Source organism: Trachemys scripta, chromosome 7 (assembly GCF_013100865.1).
Source record: "Trachemys scripta elegans isolate TJP31775 chromosome 7, CAS_Tse_1.0, whole genome shotgun sequence".
NCBI classification, from domain to species: domain Eukaryota; kingdom Metazoa; phylum Chordata; order Testudines; family Emydidae; genus Trachemys; species Trachemys scripta.
In genome coordinates this window covers 112,728,027-112,746,205 of record NC_048304.1, presented here as the reverse complement: position 1 = coordinate 112,746,205, position 18,179 = coordinate 112,728,027, and the positions used below count along the sequence as shown (strand labels likewise).

General features: G+C 40.6%; 1 protein-coding gene across 9 annotated transcripts in view; it reads left to right on the top strand.

Annotated features, from left to right (window-relative positions):
* The window catches only part of LOC117880915 (pancreatic lipase-related protein 2-like), a 45,366-nt gene that overhangs the window by 7,534 nt on the left and 19,653 nt on the right, over nt 1–18,179 (top strand). For 4 of the 9 annotated variants that reach the window (XR_004646639.1, XR_004646638.1, XR_004646636.1 and 1 more), the window contains exons 1-4: nt 13,847–15,023; nt 15,110–15,265; nt 17,124–17,235; nt 17,444–17,544. The gene's annotated coding sequence lies outside the window, so the exon portion shown is untranslated. The other 5 variants (XR_004646640.1, XM_034777508.1, XR_004646637.1 and 2 more) reach the window with 4 other exon arrangements.

The window sequence follows — 18,179 nt, the reverse complement described above, 5'->3', positions numbered from 1 at the left end:
CAGCACCAGCCGATCGTGCTCTGCTCTCAACCTGTCACTCTGGGGAGGCTAGGGCTGCTAACAGCATTAATGTGGAATACGCTGTACGTTTGGGGAGCACAAAGGCTGTGATTGGGTCTGGTCCCTATGCAGACATACGGGGGAAAAGCTCGTTGCACCCTCTCTCCCCTTGTGCACAGGGCCAGACACTATCTAGTCCTTAACCACCATAAAAGTTAAGAGTCTAAAAATAACACACACACACAAGTATACTAGTGTAAATCAGAAGTCACTCACCTGAAGTTAATGGAATCATACCAGTGCAAAATTGGTCTCAGCGAAATGAGAAACAGACCCACCCAATCCAAATGCACCTAACTATATGAAAGTATCAAAAACTCCTGGTTAAGTAGGTAAGAGTTTCAGCTGGTGTAAATCAGCATAGATCCATTGACTTCACCGTGTCTATTGACACCAGCTAAGGAACTGGACCAACTATTATTGTCCCCATTTTAAGGATGAGGAGACAGAGGTAGGGAGAGATTAAGTGAGTTTGTTAATGTCACACAGGAAATCTGTGAAGAGCCAAGAATAGAACTTAGATCTTCTGATTCCTGGTCTTAAGACTATTCTTTTCCAAATACATCACATATACGGTTGGATAAAAACTTTAATCAGGGTGTGAAAAAGAAATGATACAACCATCTTATGCAGCTAATATTACACATGTAACATAACATGACTCCTCTTGTTTGAAAGAACCGAAGTAATTAAAAAATATACACAATCCCTTCCTAAAGGCATGATAACTATTATGTCATGATGTGGATTGATCCATATAGTTCTTTTTTTACATTTAGCAACAACCTCAACAAACTGAGTCAATAGGTCACACATATAATATCCAAGGCAGAACCTCCATCTTCATCCCATAATGTCATTCTAAGACCACATAATAAAATCTGTCATTCATGATTACAATTCATTTGCCTTATATCATCAGTCTTCTATGAGGTCTTCTAAAATGAGTGTGATTAGAATCTCTAGCCTCACCCTGAAATAGCCTTACCTTTGCCCACTGATCTGCGAAATGCATCTCATACAATATTTCATTATCTATTCTCAAAATTGTTCATAACTAGCTATCGAAAATTATGGGCTAAACAATTATACAAGAGCAGCCCCTTGAGAAAAGTAAAAACAGTCATAAATCAACTGGGGAAAAAACATTATTACTGTAACTGTTTCTTTCACCCCCTTCGAGAATTCAGAGTAAAGATCTAGGGTGAAATCCTGGCACCACTGAAGCAAATGGGAGTTTTCCCATTGACATGAATGAGACCAGAATTTCACCCCAATGGGTGGTTCAAAAATGTGTCATCTCCCTTTTGCTGTCTAGATAAACCCACCTATACCTTGAAATTTGGATTAAGATAACAAGTGTCCCTCATCCTTAAAATATTTCCCCAGCGGTGATTTAAAATCTCCTCTGCGTGTGACACTCGTCAGTTCCCTAATCTGTATTTCTAACTTCCGTGTTGTCTCTCGTCCTCATCGTCGGCTATCCCTTGATACGAGGATGATATCTGCTGGGGGGAAAAAGTCACTGAGGAGACTTAAGATGGCTGAGGAGTCCAATCCATGCTCTACAGGTTTTTCCATCTATGTGACAGGTGGTTACTTGGAGACAGCACAACTGCTGGCTGGGATGCTGTACACTTTCCTTCCTCCTCTGCCATTTCTCAGCCTCTAGAGCAAGGCAATTCTCTTCAAAATGGACTGAGGCTTCATGTATGATGCGATACCATTGCAGTCTATTGCCAGCCAACTCTTCCCAATTCATGGGCTCTCTCTTCTTAAGATATACTTTCTTTGTAATGTTTCCTCTGTGCCCAATGAATACCATGTCTAAGGCTATGTCTACACTACGGGGGGGATCGATTTCAGATACGCAAATTCACCTACGGGAATAGCGTAGCTGAATTCGACGCATCTGATCCGACTTACCCCGCTGTGAGGACGGCGGCAAATCGGCCGCCGCAGCTCCCCCGTCGACGGCGCTTACTCCTACCTGGGCTGGTGGAGTACACGCGTCGATTCGGGGATCGATTATCGCGTCCCAACAAGACGCGATAAATCGATCCCCGAGAGATCGATTTTCTACTGCTGATCTGGACGGGTAGTGAAGACCAGCCCTAAGCTGAGAAAAGAGGACTTGCTTCGGAAGACGAGTATCAGCCACCCGCACACAATTGCAAGCCCAGCGCAGTTGATGTTTCATAATCTTTGCCTCAACACTCGTGATGTTAGTTGCAGAGAGAACACTGGCATAGGTGCGACAACCTTTCCATCTGATATGCAGAATCTTTCTAAGGCAGTGCTAGTGGCACAGTACCGCTTAAGATTACTTTGGTATGTCACCCATGTGACCATGGGTAACACCAGATAAAGAAGAGTGGGGATGACTACTGCATTGTAGACCAGGATCTTAGTTTCGATCTGTAGCTCTCTGTCAATAAAGACAAAATGAAGCAACTTTCCAAAAGATGCACTGGCACAACGGATCCTATGTTCTATCTCCAAGCTTTGACCAGGTGTAGGGGTTAATGGAAAACACACCAGAGGTGGAGCTGTTAAAATCAGACACTAATCCTGGCTATGGTTTTCAATCCATTATGAACCAGATATTGCAAAATCTAAAAGGGATCCTATGTTTTTGGATGACATCCAAATTATTAGAGAAACAATTGTAGAACTTGGAAGCAGGAATAAGAATGAAAGACTGCGATGAGAGAACAGAAAACCAGGGTTTAATACTGTAAGCAGACCAACTCTATTGGCTTCTGTGGAGCAAGCTTTCCTGGCATTAATAAACTACTACAGAGAATTCATTTTATGCTCGTCTGCGCTAGTAAATCCTCTGACTGAATTGTTAATAAATGAAGATGCTCCGGCTGGCCCCTGCTTTACCTGTAATTTGGCTTGTGATGCTTTCTGTGGTGGAGTGGGAACTGTGGAATCATACTGACTGCCATGCAGCAGTAAGGGACTCACTGAAAATTCATCTCAGATACTCTGAGAAAAGTTGACAGGAGTTAAGCTCCCCGCAATGAGGCTTGAGGTATCTCGAGTAATGAATTACAGGAATAACTGTACAGTATAAACCTTTGCTTTGGATCAAGATTCTGATATCATCGTCATCGGTAAAATTTTCAAAGGCTCTTAAGTGTTTTAAGAGCCTAAGCCCCATTTGCAAAGTGTCTAAGTCACTTAGGAGTATAACAAGAGCTGAATTTTTAAGTGCTCTAAAATCCATATGAAATCCTGAAAGAGGGCCAAGTTAAAGCTGCATTAGCTGTGCATTTCCTGGTTGTCAGAAGTTTGAGTTTTGCTCAATGCAATGTTCTTCAAGGGGACGATATACCACCAAGCAACCTTAACTCTGCATTAACATAGTTTTTGCCATTGAATCTATTTGTACAGCAAGGCTCCTATCACATTCTGGGTTCTTTAAAAAGAATTACTATTCACTAGGGTTTACATGGGTGCTGCCCCACAAAAACTGGTCTGAACCAGTTCTAGTTGTCTTAAATAGAACACTCCCAACACAATGAGATTTGTGTTAGCAGTAGCCCATGAAACCACGTGCACAGTTGGGAAATCAAATGAAGAGTAACAACTGCAGAGTTAGTCTCAATCTGATGCATGGCTAAGGGTGGAGGATGTGCTGTGGTCCTATTTTGCTTCAGACACCTGAAGAGGCTACAATCTATGCCAAGATGGTGGACCTAGAATACACAGCTTCAGCCTGTCCATTGGTAAGCTGCAGTAGTGTATGGGTGCTAGGGATACTTAAGGACATACGGTCAGGTAAGAATGATTAAGGGAGTATGAAACATGCCTTATGGTGATAGACTCAAGAATCTCAGTCTAATTATTTTAACAAAGAGAAGGTTAAGAGGTGACCTGATTACAGTCTATAAGTACATACCATGGGGAACAAGTATTTCATAATGGGCTCTTCAACCTAGCAGAAAGATATAACACAATCCAATGGCTGGAAGTTGAAGCTAGACAAATACAGACAAGGGTATAACGTGTACATTTTTAACGGTGAGAGCAATTAACCATTGGAACAATTTACCTAGGGTTGTGATGGATTCTCCATCGCTGACAATTTTAAAATCAAGATTGGGTGTGTTTCCTAAAAAACCTTGCTCTAGGAATTATTTTGGGGAAGGTCTGTGTCTTGTGTTATACAGGAGGTCAGATTAGATGATCACAATGGTCCCTTCTGGCCTTGAAATCCATGAATTTATAATATGGGCCATGACAGTGCCTTGGTTATTTCTTGTCAGGGGAAGGGCACAAGGGAGGACATGTTTAGGCTCTGAACCTGCAATGAGCTCCACATGGATGATCACTTGGTCCCCAGCAGAGCTCCACTGACTTCACTGGGATTCTGTGGGAATGCTGGGATTGGCCTGTCCAGCACTCATTGCAGGATCGGACCTGATATTGGAATTTGACAAGCACCATCTGTCTGCTCCTTTTCCCTCAGTTATAGCTTCTTTAATAGAGTAAATGTTTCTCTCCTATTCATGGTATGCTATTTAGCAATGTCACTAATGCTATATTCCAGGCTAATGTGTGTGGTACTTAATAGCCGTCCTTAATCCATGATCCTGTTAGATCTAGCCTTTTTGAGTTATGGTGTATGGCCTATTAATGACATTTGATTGACTTTTCATCTGCCCTTTACTTTGAGGAAAGATTTATTAGGGAGGTGGTGATATTTAAGAGCATCCCCTATTTGTTTTGCTGCACAAAAGAAACAAAAAGACACTAAGTTGATTTTGTTTTCTGCTTCCCTCTGTTTCCCACATCAGTTTGCCTTCCTGTATCATTCTCCTGCATCAACTCTCCATCTATTCCTTAATCTCAGCTGAAAGTACACTTATTTTCTTGCCTATATCTCTCACTAGCTCCCCCCTGTCCTACTGTATCTTAAATGAAAACATTATTGTTAAAAGTATGTTATTTTTGTCAAGTCCTTTTGGAAACAGTATTTCTAATATTCTCTGCTCTGAGAGCTCCTTTACTCTTGCATTTATTTTTTTCTTTCCATATGTCTTCCTCAGCCCCAACGTCAGTGACATACAGCTTCCAATCTATTTTTGTTAGCCACTGTCATCAGCCAAGTCTCTGCTCTATGCAGTAGCATACTCAGTAACATCACATGGCATATAATAATCTGACTTTTAGTTTGGTGTAGAGACCTCTGTTTGACCAGATTGTTCATCCCTCCAAAAGGGGTGTTTGCTTTTCCTAATTCGCATTAATATCTTTTTTGCCACCACCTTCAAATGCCATCACACTCCTCTGTTTAGCAGAATTACGTACACTGTATTTTGCACTGACTTGTGCATTTATTTTACTTTAGATGTTTGGAATTTGGATCAGTGCACTTTTTCTGCTTGATACAGCAAGAAGTGAGACATGATACTGACAAAGACTACACTATTGTTAGTGAATTTATTCATGTTCAGATCAAACTACAATCAATAGAGAGACATATTAAAGAAAAAATTATAGTAATACATGTGCTTTGGAAAGGTTCTCCTCTGTATGACTGACTTGCTCCTTAGTTTATTGTCTTTGTCACATTCAGCCAATAAATGTTTTTCATTTTAAAAGAGTATTAATCAGTTAGCAAATGGAATGGGAGCTACCTCTGTATTTCTATGTAGAAAGGAGCCTAATGCTTTCAAGATTGTTGTTTCCTCTTCAGAATAACTACCAAATATTTCTATATTATTTGTATTACAGTAGCACCTAGGAGCCCCAGATATGGACCAGGTCCTCACTGTACAAAGTGCTGTACAAATACAGAACAAAAGCGCTTATTATCTAAATATAAGACAAGAAAGAACAGGTAGATACCGACAGACATATAAGGGAAACACAAGGAAACATGAGACAAGTTTGCTCAGCACGATAGGCAGTGGTCAGAGTGGTCATCTATGGTTACCTATATTTACTCCTGTTATACTGGAATTTAATGCAAAGCAGGTTTTGTGGCTCAGTAAAGCAGGTAGGTCCAAATTTTTAAGTGTGCACACAGTTTTGTGAAAACCCACATTGCTCCTGCAAAATGGTTGATGCAGGAATATAAAGCAGAGATTTACCTTAAATATTTGGGCCGTAGTTTTCTTCAGTAAGTAATCCTGACATACCAAAGAGTACACACAGGTGTGAACCTTTGTTTATAAAACATTCTGAACATGTAAAGAGCTATATAAGCACTACATTTTACAAGTATCTAAGGGCATGATCAAAAAGCTCGTAGAAGTCAATGGAATGACTCCTTTGAATATCACTAAAGAATGTCAGGTCTCAACAGACACGCTTTTTGTATTTCCATGTTCACATTTTGTTCTTATCCCAAATGTGTTTCTAGAGCATACAATCTATTATACCAGCCACTTGTCAAGAGTTCGGAATAACATACAAGTCGTGATTGCCACTATTAAAAATTCATTATTTATCCTTGGTCATCATAGTTTCCAATCATTTGTATTATTTTCCGCTAGCTAGAACAGGATCTAGTTGGAGGATTGCAGGCAGGGCCGCCCAGAGGTTTCAGGGGGCCTGGGGCAAAGCAATTTTGGGGGCCCCTTCCAGAAAAAAAAGTTGCAATACTATAGAATACTATATTCTCGTGGGGGCCCCTGTGGGGCCCGGGGCAAGTTGCCCCACTTGCCCCCCCTCCCTCCCCCCAACAGCCCTGATTGCAGGTGCAGTGATAAGTATTGCTAAATGGTGACTTCTAAATGGCAACTCCCATATACTGTCATTGTATTGCTATTATATTAAAACAACGATAGAAATTAAGAGACTCCAACATTTTTTTTTAGGAGTTCACCACTTCCCCAGGCTGTGCATTGCTTTTGGGCACTTCTGCTTTCACTTCAAACTAGGGCTGTCAAGTGACTAAAAAAATTAACTGCAATTAATCACGCAATTCATCACACTGTTAAACAATAATAGAATACCATTTATTTAAATATTTTTGGATGTTTTCTACATTTTCAAATATATTGATTTCAATTACAACACAGAATACAAAGTATACAGTGCTCACTTTATATTTATTTTTGATTATAAATATTGGCACTATAAAAAACAAAAGAAATAGTATATTTCAATTCACCTAATACAAGTACTATAGTGCAATCTCTTTATAATGAAAGTTGAAACTTACAAATGTAGAATTATGTACAAAAAAAATGCATTCAAAAATAAAACAATTTAAAACTTTAGAACCTACAAGTCCACTCAGTCCTATTTCAGCCAATCTCTCAGACAAACAAGTTTGGTTACAGTTTGCAGGAGATAATGCTGCCCACGTCTTGTTTACAATGTCACCTGAAAGTGAGAACAGGAGTTCACATGGCACTGTTGTGGCCGGCATCGCAAGATATTTACGTGCCTGATGCGCTAAAGATTCATATGGCCCTTCATGCTTCAACCACCATTCCAGAAGACATGAATCCATGCTGATGATGGGTTCTGATCAATAACGATCCAAAGCAGAGTGGACCGACACATGTTCATTTTCATCATCTGAGTCAGATGCCACCAGCAGAAGATTGATTTTCTTTTTTGGTGGTTCGGGTTCGGTAGCTTCCCCATCAGAGTGTTGCTCTTTTAAGACATCTGAAAGCATGCTCCACACCTCATCCCTCTCAGATTTTGGAAGGCCCTTCAGATTCTTAAACCTTGGGTTGAGTGCTGTATTTATCCTTAGAAATCTCACATTGGTACTTTCTTTGCATTTTGTCAAATCTGCTGTGAAAGTGTTCTTAAAACGAACATGTGCTGGGTCATCATCTGAGACTGCTATAACATGAAATATATGGCAGAATGTGGGTAAAACAGAACAGGAGACATGCAATTCTCTCCCAAGGAGTTCAGTCACAAATTTAATTAATGCATTATTTTTTTTAAACGGGCATCATCAGCATGGAAGCATGTCCTTCGGAATGGTGACCGAAGCATGAAGGGGGCATATGAATGTTTAGCATATCTGACATGTAAATACCTTGCAACACCAGCTACAAAAGTGCCATGCAATGCCCTTTCTCACTTTCAGGTGACACTGTAAATAAGAAACAGCCAGCAGTATTTCCCGTAAATGTAAAACTTTTTTGTCTTAGCAATTGTCTGAACAAGAAGTAGGACTGGGTGGACTTATAGGCGCTGAAGTTTTACATTGTTTTATTTTTGAGTGCAGTTATGTAACAAAAAAAATCTACATTTGTAAGTTTCACTTTCAGGATAAAGAGATTGCACTATGGTACTTGTATGAGATGAATTGAAAAATACTTTTTAAAATAAGTTTTACAGTGCAAATATTTGTAATAAAAATAATAACAAAGTGAGCACTGTAGACTTTGTATTCTGTGTAGTAATATAAATCAATATATTTGAAAATGTAGAAAAACATCCAAAAATATCTAATAAATTTCAATTGGTATTCTATTGTTTAACAGTGTGATTAATTGCAATACATTTTTTTAATCCCAGTTAATTTTTTTGAGTTAATTGTGATTAATCGACAGCCCTACTTCAAACCTTTTGGCTAATAAAAGCAGATGTTTGATTTAAAATGTCATCTTTTTTCCCAACTGCTTATGGAAGTATGAGTTTAATGAGCCTTAACAAGCCACAATTAAAAAAAATTGAATTAAAATATTGCTTCCCCTCTCAACTAATCAAATGTTACCCATGGTCTCTGATGTGATAACTGACAGTTCCAGTTGTCTAAAGAGTTTTTAAGATAAAAAAAGAAACAGGGTTAGAAAGTCAGGTCCCCCGCCCCTCTGATTTTTTCCTAAAATATCTACAAAAACAAAAGGTGGGAGGGAACAGGTGCCTGTCAGTCTATCAGCTTGAAGGTATTTCCTTTGATAATTTTAATAATACCTCGTTCTGCAGTAGACCTCAAAGCTAAGGGGAAACTAAGGGTATGGCTACACTACACATGCTGCAGCTACACCGCTCTAGCGTAGACACTACAGTGACGGAAAGTGTTTTTCTGTTTCTGTAGAAAATCCACTCTCTCCAAAGGCAGTAGCTAGGTCAATGGAAGAATTTTTCTGTTGACTTGGCTGTGCCTACAGTAGGCGCTAGGTCGACCTACCTATGTCACACACAATGTATGTGTGCAACATAGGTAGGTTGGGATACCTATCAGGAGGGATAGCTCAGTGGTTTGAGCATTGGCCTACTAAACCTAGGGTTGTGAATTCAATCCATGAGAGGGCCACTTAGGGATTTGGGGCAAAATCAGTATTTGGTCCTGCTAGTGAAGGCAGGGGGCTGGACTTGATGACCTTTTGGGGTCCCTTCCAGTTCTATGAGATAGGTATATCTCCATATATTCAATTTTTCAGTCCTGAATGATGTAGCTGAGTTTTATGCCTAGACCAAGCCTAAGGCACTGAGAGAGGGAGTGACATAACCCAAGGTCCCCCAGCAGGCCAGTGGCAGAGCTGGGAATAGAACCCCTACTCTCCTGAGCTTTTTCACATGATGGGTCTAAGAAAATATCGATGGTGCCTTAGCTCGGACTTGGCACAGTCAGAAAGCAGGGGGATGCTGAATGCAGCAGTTGATAACCACATAAACATGGCTGCCTCGCACAGGCCCCAATCCTACAAATAGATAAAATGCAGGATTTACTCTAGGTGTCTGAGAGTCCCATTAAAGTTAAGCATGTGTTTGCAACATCTGGGTCTCACAACCACAAAACATGCAGGATACATCCTAAGGGCAGCCTATGGAAGAGGCGGCCAATTAACCCAGCAAGCCACTAGGTGGCAGTTTTTCCGCACACAAATGAAACTGACAGACCCATCACTGGGAGTGAGAGGTATGGAACATGACTCGTACGTTATTTTTTTAACTGCTTTTAAATTACATGATGTTACTTAGTGTGCATATGAACAGAAGTGGTGGAAGGGCTCAGACTGACATTCCTGTACACTAAAGACCTATTTTATCCATAGATTGGGTACAGCACAAACTTCCCCACCAGGCCTAACCTGAAGGATGGGGATGGGGCTCAGGGGAAGAGGGGCTTGGAGAGGGGAACCAGGGTCATTCAGCTGTCCCTGCACAGATTCCAGGAGTGGGGAGCAGGCTAGACAGTGTCTTTGAGACTATGGTAGTGTGCTTGTGCAGAGGAGGGTGAAGACATGGAAGCAATGGGGGATCATGATGTAGCATGAGTTGGGGGTAAATTGGTCATAACGAAAGCCATGATGAGGGAAGGCATACATCACCTCACAGGATTGGGCCCTGAGCATTAGGCCATTGCATTAGGCTTGTATCTCTAATTTACAAGTCCCACATATATTCTAACATTTTCATACACTGCACATTTGTGGGACAGACATTTGCAGGGAACTGGGTCAGAAGATCTAGCTCCCAACGCAGTCCTTTCCCTGGCACTCTCTTAGCCCAGCACAAACCTATGTATGCTCTCTTTTCATTTTAATACATCAACAAAACGGAAGTGGATACTGTCCTGCCAATGTCCATTTCCTTGGCTGTAGTCTTGGAGCACATGCTGAGGGGGAAGCAGGGAGAAGGAAACGAGGTAGCGGAAGAGTAACAGGTACCACAGGCTACTTCATCAGATGGGACTTGGCACATTTTTTCAGCAAGAGGGCAGAACCTAACAAAGCACAGGAACTACTGCTATCCACAATACCGACCACACGCAATAGCATTAAGCCTATGTGACCATATACAAAGAGGGCCTTGTTTTTCCACAGACCCCACATCACCTGTATACATCTGACCTGCCAGCCAGAACACTACCCCCAATTTTCCCCGCTGAGCCATGTCTGACTCTAGGAAGACTGGTTGCAAAAGAGAGTGAAATTCTTAACTGTCCCTCACCTGCTCTGTGCTAGGAAGATTGTGCTGCACGTCCAGCTTCCTGGTGCACAAAGTGAGAGCTGGCCAAACTTCTTGGAAGTGTCAAGTGTACACAAAGGCAGGAGAGAGGCAGTCACCACTGGGTGGGACTCAGCACATTTCACTTTGCACAGGGCCCTACAAATCCCAGGAAAGCTCTGCTTGGAATGTTAATTAACATCTGCAAAATATTTCAGGTAAAAGTTGTTGTGGGTGCAGTTAAAGATTTTTAAACATTAATAGCTCAGAATCTATATTTTTTCTTAAAAGTTCAATTTAACACAATTTCCTTCAATACTTCAGATTGTGACCTTTTCCAATAAAAAATTAAACCATATCCCCAAGCTACTAGACAATAAGGGGTTTTGCTGGTGCTGTCTGCAGCACCAGACATCCCAAAGAGATACAACTAGGTGGCTGACACTCATTCACTGCACACCTCCAACAAGATGAGGGTCAAGGCACACACCACCTTTTTAAAGGTGTAGCAATTGCCACTTCCCATTAGACATTATGCTCAATGGTGCCCTGTACAGGGATAATGCTGTAACTAGGTCTATGTGCAGCAGACAATAATATAACTACTTCTGGGGAGGTGGGACTAGAACCCGCGTGCTTCAGTTCCAAAAAGAATCCTACGACTAGAGCTAAAAGGGTGCTTCTTTAGCCAGTAACAGGTCCCACAGGTTCTCTGTGGGACGGGTGTTAGAGAGCAACCTCATTCATTCATACAGCAAAAGCAGCACACTAGAATTGCTTCAAAATGTTCATCTGTAGCTGGATCTATGGATTATGTAATTAATTATATTGATTACTTAAGAATTCCCAGTTATCACGCTGAGGTTTGGCAGGTTCTTGTCCCAAGATCAGCCCCAGTATTATTAAAATTACCAGTCAGCTGGGAGCCCCGATGGGCACGGTAGCAACGGTAATACTTTAGGAACCCCTCTGTATTTGTAATAGCTTATTAATACATTTAGCAAAGTCTCAAACACTCTAACCCAGTAAGCATGGGCAGCGGATATCACAGGTCTGGGGAGGCTGAGCATCCCCAAACTGCCACGCCATCCGACAGCCTGGCACTCTGGGGTTGGGGGGTACTGGGAGCTGCACCACCAGTCCGGTGCTCCAGGGCTGGGGCGCACAGGTGGCTTGGGGCTGAGGCGGCAGTGGCCAGGCTCTGGGCTCCAACAGTTAGAGGGAATGGGAGAGGTGGGGCCTTGGGCAGAAGGGGCGGGGCTGGAAGGTAGATAGAAAACACAGAAAGTACATCTGAGCATCTATACATTCACACTATCCCTCACAGAACAACCTGAAATGTAAGCCATCATCTTCCTCATCACCATCATTCACCAGTGGCCATCATCCTGGCACCTCCCAAAGGCTCGCTCTCTCTCTCCCCCCCTGCACACAGGCTGGGATTCAACTTGCATAATATGTTATGCTGATGCCACTATGTCTAATGTATATTCAGTAGGGGTTTCTCCCCTCTTCCTTATTTGTGTTTCCTCACCCTACTAAGGTTGGGGTGCCCTTCTCCTATAGGTTAGGATATTAATGATCTCAACTTATTATCATATATGTTGGTTCGTTGCCATTGCACTCTTGTAGTCAGACATCTGTAGATGTTCCTATTCTTAAATATCCAAAAGCTGGTTTTAGCTCATGTTCCTGTGGTTGCCTGGTGTCTGTATATACAAACTTCCCCTTTAAATACTATTCTCAGTTTCCCAAAACTCAGGGATGACTGTTGGGCCATTTATCTGTGCCAAAATTCATAGGCGTCAAGCCTTATGCTTACTGCTGAAGCCAATGTCTTACAGGATACAGGCCTGTAGGTTCCTTGTATTACTGCTAAATAAAACAAATGCTAAAGTTAGCTCTATGAGCTACACAGCTCTACTCTTTTTTTCAACCAAATGTGACTTTTTAACAAAATGGAAGCTTTTAGACAAAAATATATTTTTTAATCAAAATTTGGGAGGAAATTGGTGCTTTACAGAGAGATCGAAGACAATCATAGAATCGTAGGACTGGAAAGGACCTCAAGAGCTCATCTAGTCCCATGCAGACATGGCAGGACTAAATATTATCTAGACCAGTGGTGGGCAACCTGCGGCCCGCAGGCGGCCCATCAGGATAATGTGATTGCGGGCTGCGAGACATTTTGCTGACATTGACTGTCCACAGGCACCATCCCCCACAGCTCCTAGTGGCCGCGGTTCAGCGTTCCTGGCCAATGGGAGTTGCGGAAAGCGGCGGGCACAGAAGGAGATCCACATGAAGAGAGATTAAAGAGTTAGTATTGTTTAAAGAGATGAGTTAATAGAGGAAATAATAGGAGCATATAATATAATGAGAAAGAAAGTCACACACTCCTATTTTTACGCTCTCATATAACTACTGAAACAAGGGAACACTCAATTAAAAGGAAGTACATTTAAAACAGTTAAAACGAAATAATTGGATTTAAAATACATAATTAACCAATGAAACTGTTATATTAATTTAGATGGGCTAATGATGTTAACATAACTGAGTCACTGTTCAACATTAAACAAGTGTAAAACAAAGTTCGGTGCTTGGTATACAGAGACTTCAGACCTTTCGCACTATGGCAAACACGCAATTAAAAATCCTTTTAAACTTTTACTAAAGATACAGAAAAGAAGGAAAAACAAAGCATTTGAAACGTGAAGTATTAAGTAAGGCTTTCATTTTAACGACATCCCTTGTTCCCTGTCCCTTTAGCTAGAGAAAGTTTTTAAAAGGAGAAATCCCGTTGTTTGGCAGTCTCTTAGATGGTATTAAAGCTGGTAATAAGTATTCTTTTGGGGAAAAGAGAAGTTAGTTGAGATAGTCTGGAGATGTCGTTGCTGCTGTTGTTAAAGTCCAATTTCAGAAGGAAAAACTTCCCTTGTTTGACAGTCTTTTAGATGATATCAAAGATGGCAATAACCGTCATCCCAGATGGTGTTTTGGATTCAGATGGAGCTGATAGAGATGGCGACCTGATCTGGGTCCCTCTCTCTCTGACCCATTCTAGCCAGGACATGTCTGAGGAAGGACAGGGTCCCAGAAATGGTGGGGTGGCATCTATGATGGTGAGGCTCGCTTTTGAGGTCCCAAAAAAGGAGCGATGGGTAGAATAGCCCAGAACCTTATTATTTTGTCCATGAATTAGGCTTAATATCCAGCATACCAATTTTAACTCATTAATTTCCAGCTCTACATCTCCTATTTTTAACAAGCCTAATTTCAACACAGTTCTTGAATTATATCAGTAGACCTTTTTGTTTAAAAACTCATTCAGTTATTCTGTCTACCTTTCGTACCTTTTCCCATCAGCATTTGTTGTTATATGTTACTGTAACATCTTATGAACTTTTACATACTTTTTACAGTTGAGTTCATAATTCGGGTCAATTTGTAGGCCCAATACTCACAACAGAACTCACAGTCAACAGGTATCAGTGAGGCAGGGCCTTAGTATGATTTAATATGTGATTAGATGTTTATATAAATGAAAGTACATCCACAGATGCACAGGATTGTATGAACGTTTATACAAGATATAAACACTCATGGTTCAGGGCCTAAAACAGTTGCTAAGTGCTGAAAACTAGGAAGTCAATGGGAACTGGTGATGTTAAGCACTTGGCAGGATTGGGCCGTTAATGAATGAACTCTGGTAATGCAATTGAGGGATAATTATATAGGGAATACAGCCTGTAATCCTTTCCCCCCATCTGTTCACAAAAGGAATGATTATCTCAGTGCTGATCAACAAGAAGCTTTATTGTTCCCTGAAGCAATATTACAGAATAACTTGGAAATTTGATATAATTCAGCATTAGAATAAAACCAGTGCTCTTTCCTACTCTATGCAATTTATTTCTGAGAGGAAAGTAATTCCATGAATGGCAGAATAAATAATAGAAATGATCACAATGCCCAATTTAGTCCTGTTATCATTCTAATGTCTAAATAACTACTGCTGCAAGAACACTTTTCACAGTAACTCGTGAACAACAAAATTCTACTGTCTGAATGTGGTAAGTAATTTTGTTTCTCCTGAAATTAAATGTAAATACTTAAAAACTAACTCAGCTTATGTGCACTCGTCTTTTTTTATGGTTAGTAATGTCCTGATCAACATGGGCAGACCTCAGAGCCCCACTGACTTCATTTGGACTCTACATAGGCAGAAGGCCCACATGCATGCAGATCAGATATCAAGATTGGGGACCAAAACCAGTTTATTTCATCACTATTCTCTGTTCTACTCTCTATCTAGGTACTTATGTGACCCTTCATCACTGTAGTGTCTAGGTGCCTCACAATTATTAATGGTTTTTAGCATCACTACGCCTCTAGGAGGTAAGGAAGTATTATCCCCATTTTATAGGCAGGGAACTGAGGCACAGGGTAGATTAAACGATTTGCCCAATGTCACCCAAGAAGCCTGTGGCAGCTCAAGGAATTAAACTCAGGTCTCCAGAGTTCCTGTCCAGTGACTTAACCAGACCATCCTGTCTCACAGGTCTACTACATCCATAAATAATAGGAGAATGATTTGATCTCAGAAGCAAGCACTTCCGTCTCTCTTGATTTTTAAAGAGCACCTCTAAACTGGGATTAAGTACCTGACTCCAAATATTATAAGAGTTGAGATGAAAAGAAAATAATACTTATTAATAGATGTTCTTATTTCAAAAGAGGGATCCTTCTTCCCATGTCCCAAAGAAGGTTGCCCAGTGATGGGTCACTATGCGGATACATTTCCTGGCAGAACTAAGGAAGAACACCAAAAACAATTTTAAACACAGAACCTCTCCCACCATTTGCTCATAAGTGCTCATAAGTGCTCTCTCTAGTTAGTATGGGTTTAAGATACCCCCTCTCATGTTGTTTTATCATTATGAGACCCCAGTCTAGCAATGAGCTCTGTGAGGACAGACCCCTGTGAATTTGTGTTGAGCTCCACTTAAATTAATGGGTGCAGGGATTGGATTGCATGGAGCTCATTGTAAGATCTAGGCCTTCATGCATCTCTAAAGAGAATTTGTCACCAATTTGCTCTAAATTATCTTGAGCTTGGGAATTGTTGTAGAACCAATTCAGTTGGATTTAATGGCCACTTTCCAGTCAATAGTGCTGCTGAATTCTATGAAATATTTGACAGTGTCAGAATTTCTACAAGGTAGGAAAAAAATGTCCATTTTAGACTTCTTCAAATTTTTGAAGCAAAAGAAATCTGTATTGTATTGTAGAGTTTAGAACAATTTTATGAGGTTGGGTCATTTCATGACATTTTTGCAAAATACATCAAGTCATAATTGTAAGACTTAGTAAAAAGGAACGTTTTCCATTTGTGATAAACATAGAACCGGACATTGATCAACTCACTGTGGAAATTCACAAATGAATACATTATTAACAGTCTCTAATGTTGGGCATCATGGAAAATAAATTAGAGAAGAAATAATGACACTTGTTCACTAAACAGTAGAACACGAAAGAGAAATTAGGAATAATGTATACCTCACATCTTTTTTAAGAGCAAAACACTCAGAAATGAATGCATTTGGGAGACACAGAAGCTGCCCATTTCTTATATCTGAAGAAACATCTTATTCTGAACACTAAACTGTGGAGGTGACAGAAATCCTAATCTGAATCCAGATCCGGTCTTTCTTGCAGAGAGGATGGTCTCTCTTTATAATGGGCCAAACCAAAACTTAAACACTTCCCAAACTTTGGGTTGCTCTAAATTTGTTATGGTATATACAAACATTATTGCTTTAGACCCTGATGTTACAATAAGATCTCCATGTAAAGGCCTCCTAACTTCTATGGAGCTCTGCATAGGTGCAGAGATATAGAGGCATGGATCCGGTTTGTAGGGGAGTGGTTTGCATAACCATAGCATGAACGCTGCTGCTTTCACTCTCACATGTGAAAGCTTTTGTACATCTCCATTTACAATTTAGACTGTAGTCCTGCAAATTAATTTTGTTAAGATTCTTTGCAGCTAATGTTTTTGAAGAGGAGATAGTAATATATTGTTTGCACACACAAAAAGATGAAACTTTGTACCACTTAAAAATACCTCTATCCAGATGTGAAACCGAATTTATTTTGCTTTTGCATAGGCTGGAGGAAGAAAATATTTGTCAGAGTATCTGGAACACAGATAACGTGGAGGAATATAGAGATAGCCTTGATTGGAACTGATGGGCTCAAAAGGAAATACACAATTGCCAAGTAAGTTTAACATCACAGCAAAAAATAATAAAGAGCTCTGCCATCATTACTGTATTGAACGTACAGATGGTTATTTTCACATCTGTTTAGTCATGTTCTTGTTGGTGTTACTGATCATTTACACTAGTAATTCAAAAAACTGAAAAGTGAAGAAAATTCTCCAAAGTACATATTCAGTGTTTTTCTTTTTCTTTTCCATTCTCTTTAGTTTTATTTTCTGTGTGTGAAATTTACCCATGACATGGAGAGCTGGCACAAGGGCCTCTACACGGTGCCTATAGTCACACAGGGTTGCTCTGCTAACTTAAAGTAAGTTGTGACTTGCTAGAGATTTTGGAGTGAGCTAGGGGAATGGAAATGTGATACAGAACTCCGGAGATCCAATGACCCTCTTTCGGGGGATGTGGAGCAGCAATGGTCACTACTGCAGATAAGATTAGAGGCTGCATGGGGCTTGTGTGGTAAACCTGCATGCGCCTGCTTGTGAATTCTGTTGTAGAGTGTGAATTCTGTTCCATAGCCCCTGCTGAGTCCTCCCACCCAAGCCCATTTAGTCCACTTTTTTTCAGGAAGAGTGAATGTAAATCTATCAGTTTGATTCTTCTCAATAGCATAGTCTAAACTCCAGCCTGCTTGGATTTTAGATGTTGCCGTTTCGTTGGTCTGTCTGCAAAACCTTTGGCTGCAAATGCACTATACAGATGGGAAGTAGAACTACTGGCAATTTCTGAGTTCATTTCAATTGGGCAGTGCATTCAGTTATATTTGATGCAGGTTCTACACAAAGGATGGATTGAAGTTACAAATTACAACTTCCTCTAGGGCTGATACAGAGCAGAGACTCCAGAGGACTCCGAGTCTGTCATAATTAGAGCTAACTCTCATTTTTAAAGGATAACAGAGAAATGCCTGTTCACAACATTAAACAAAATGTCGCTAATTAA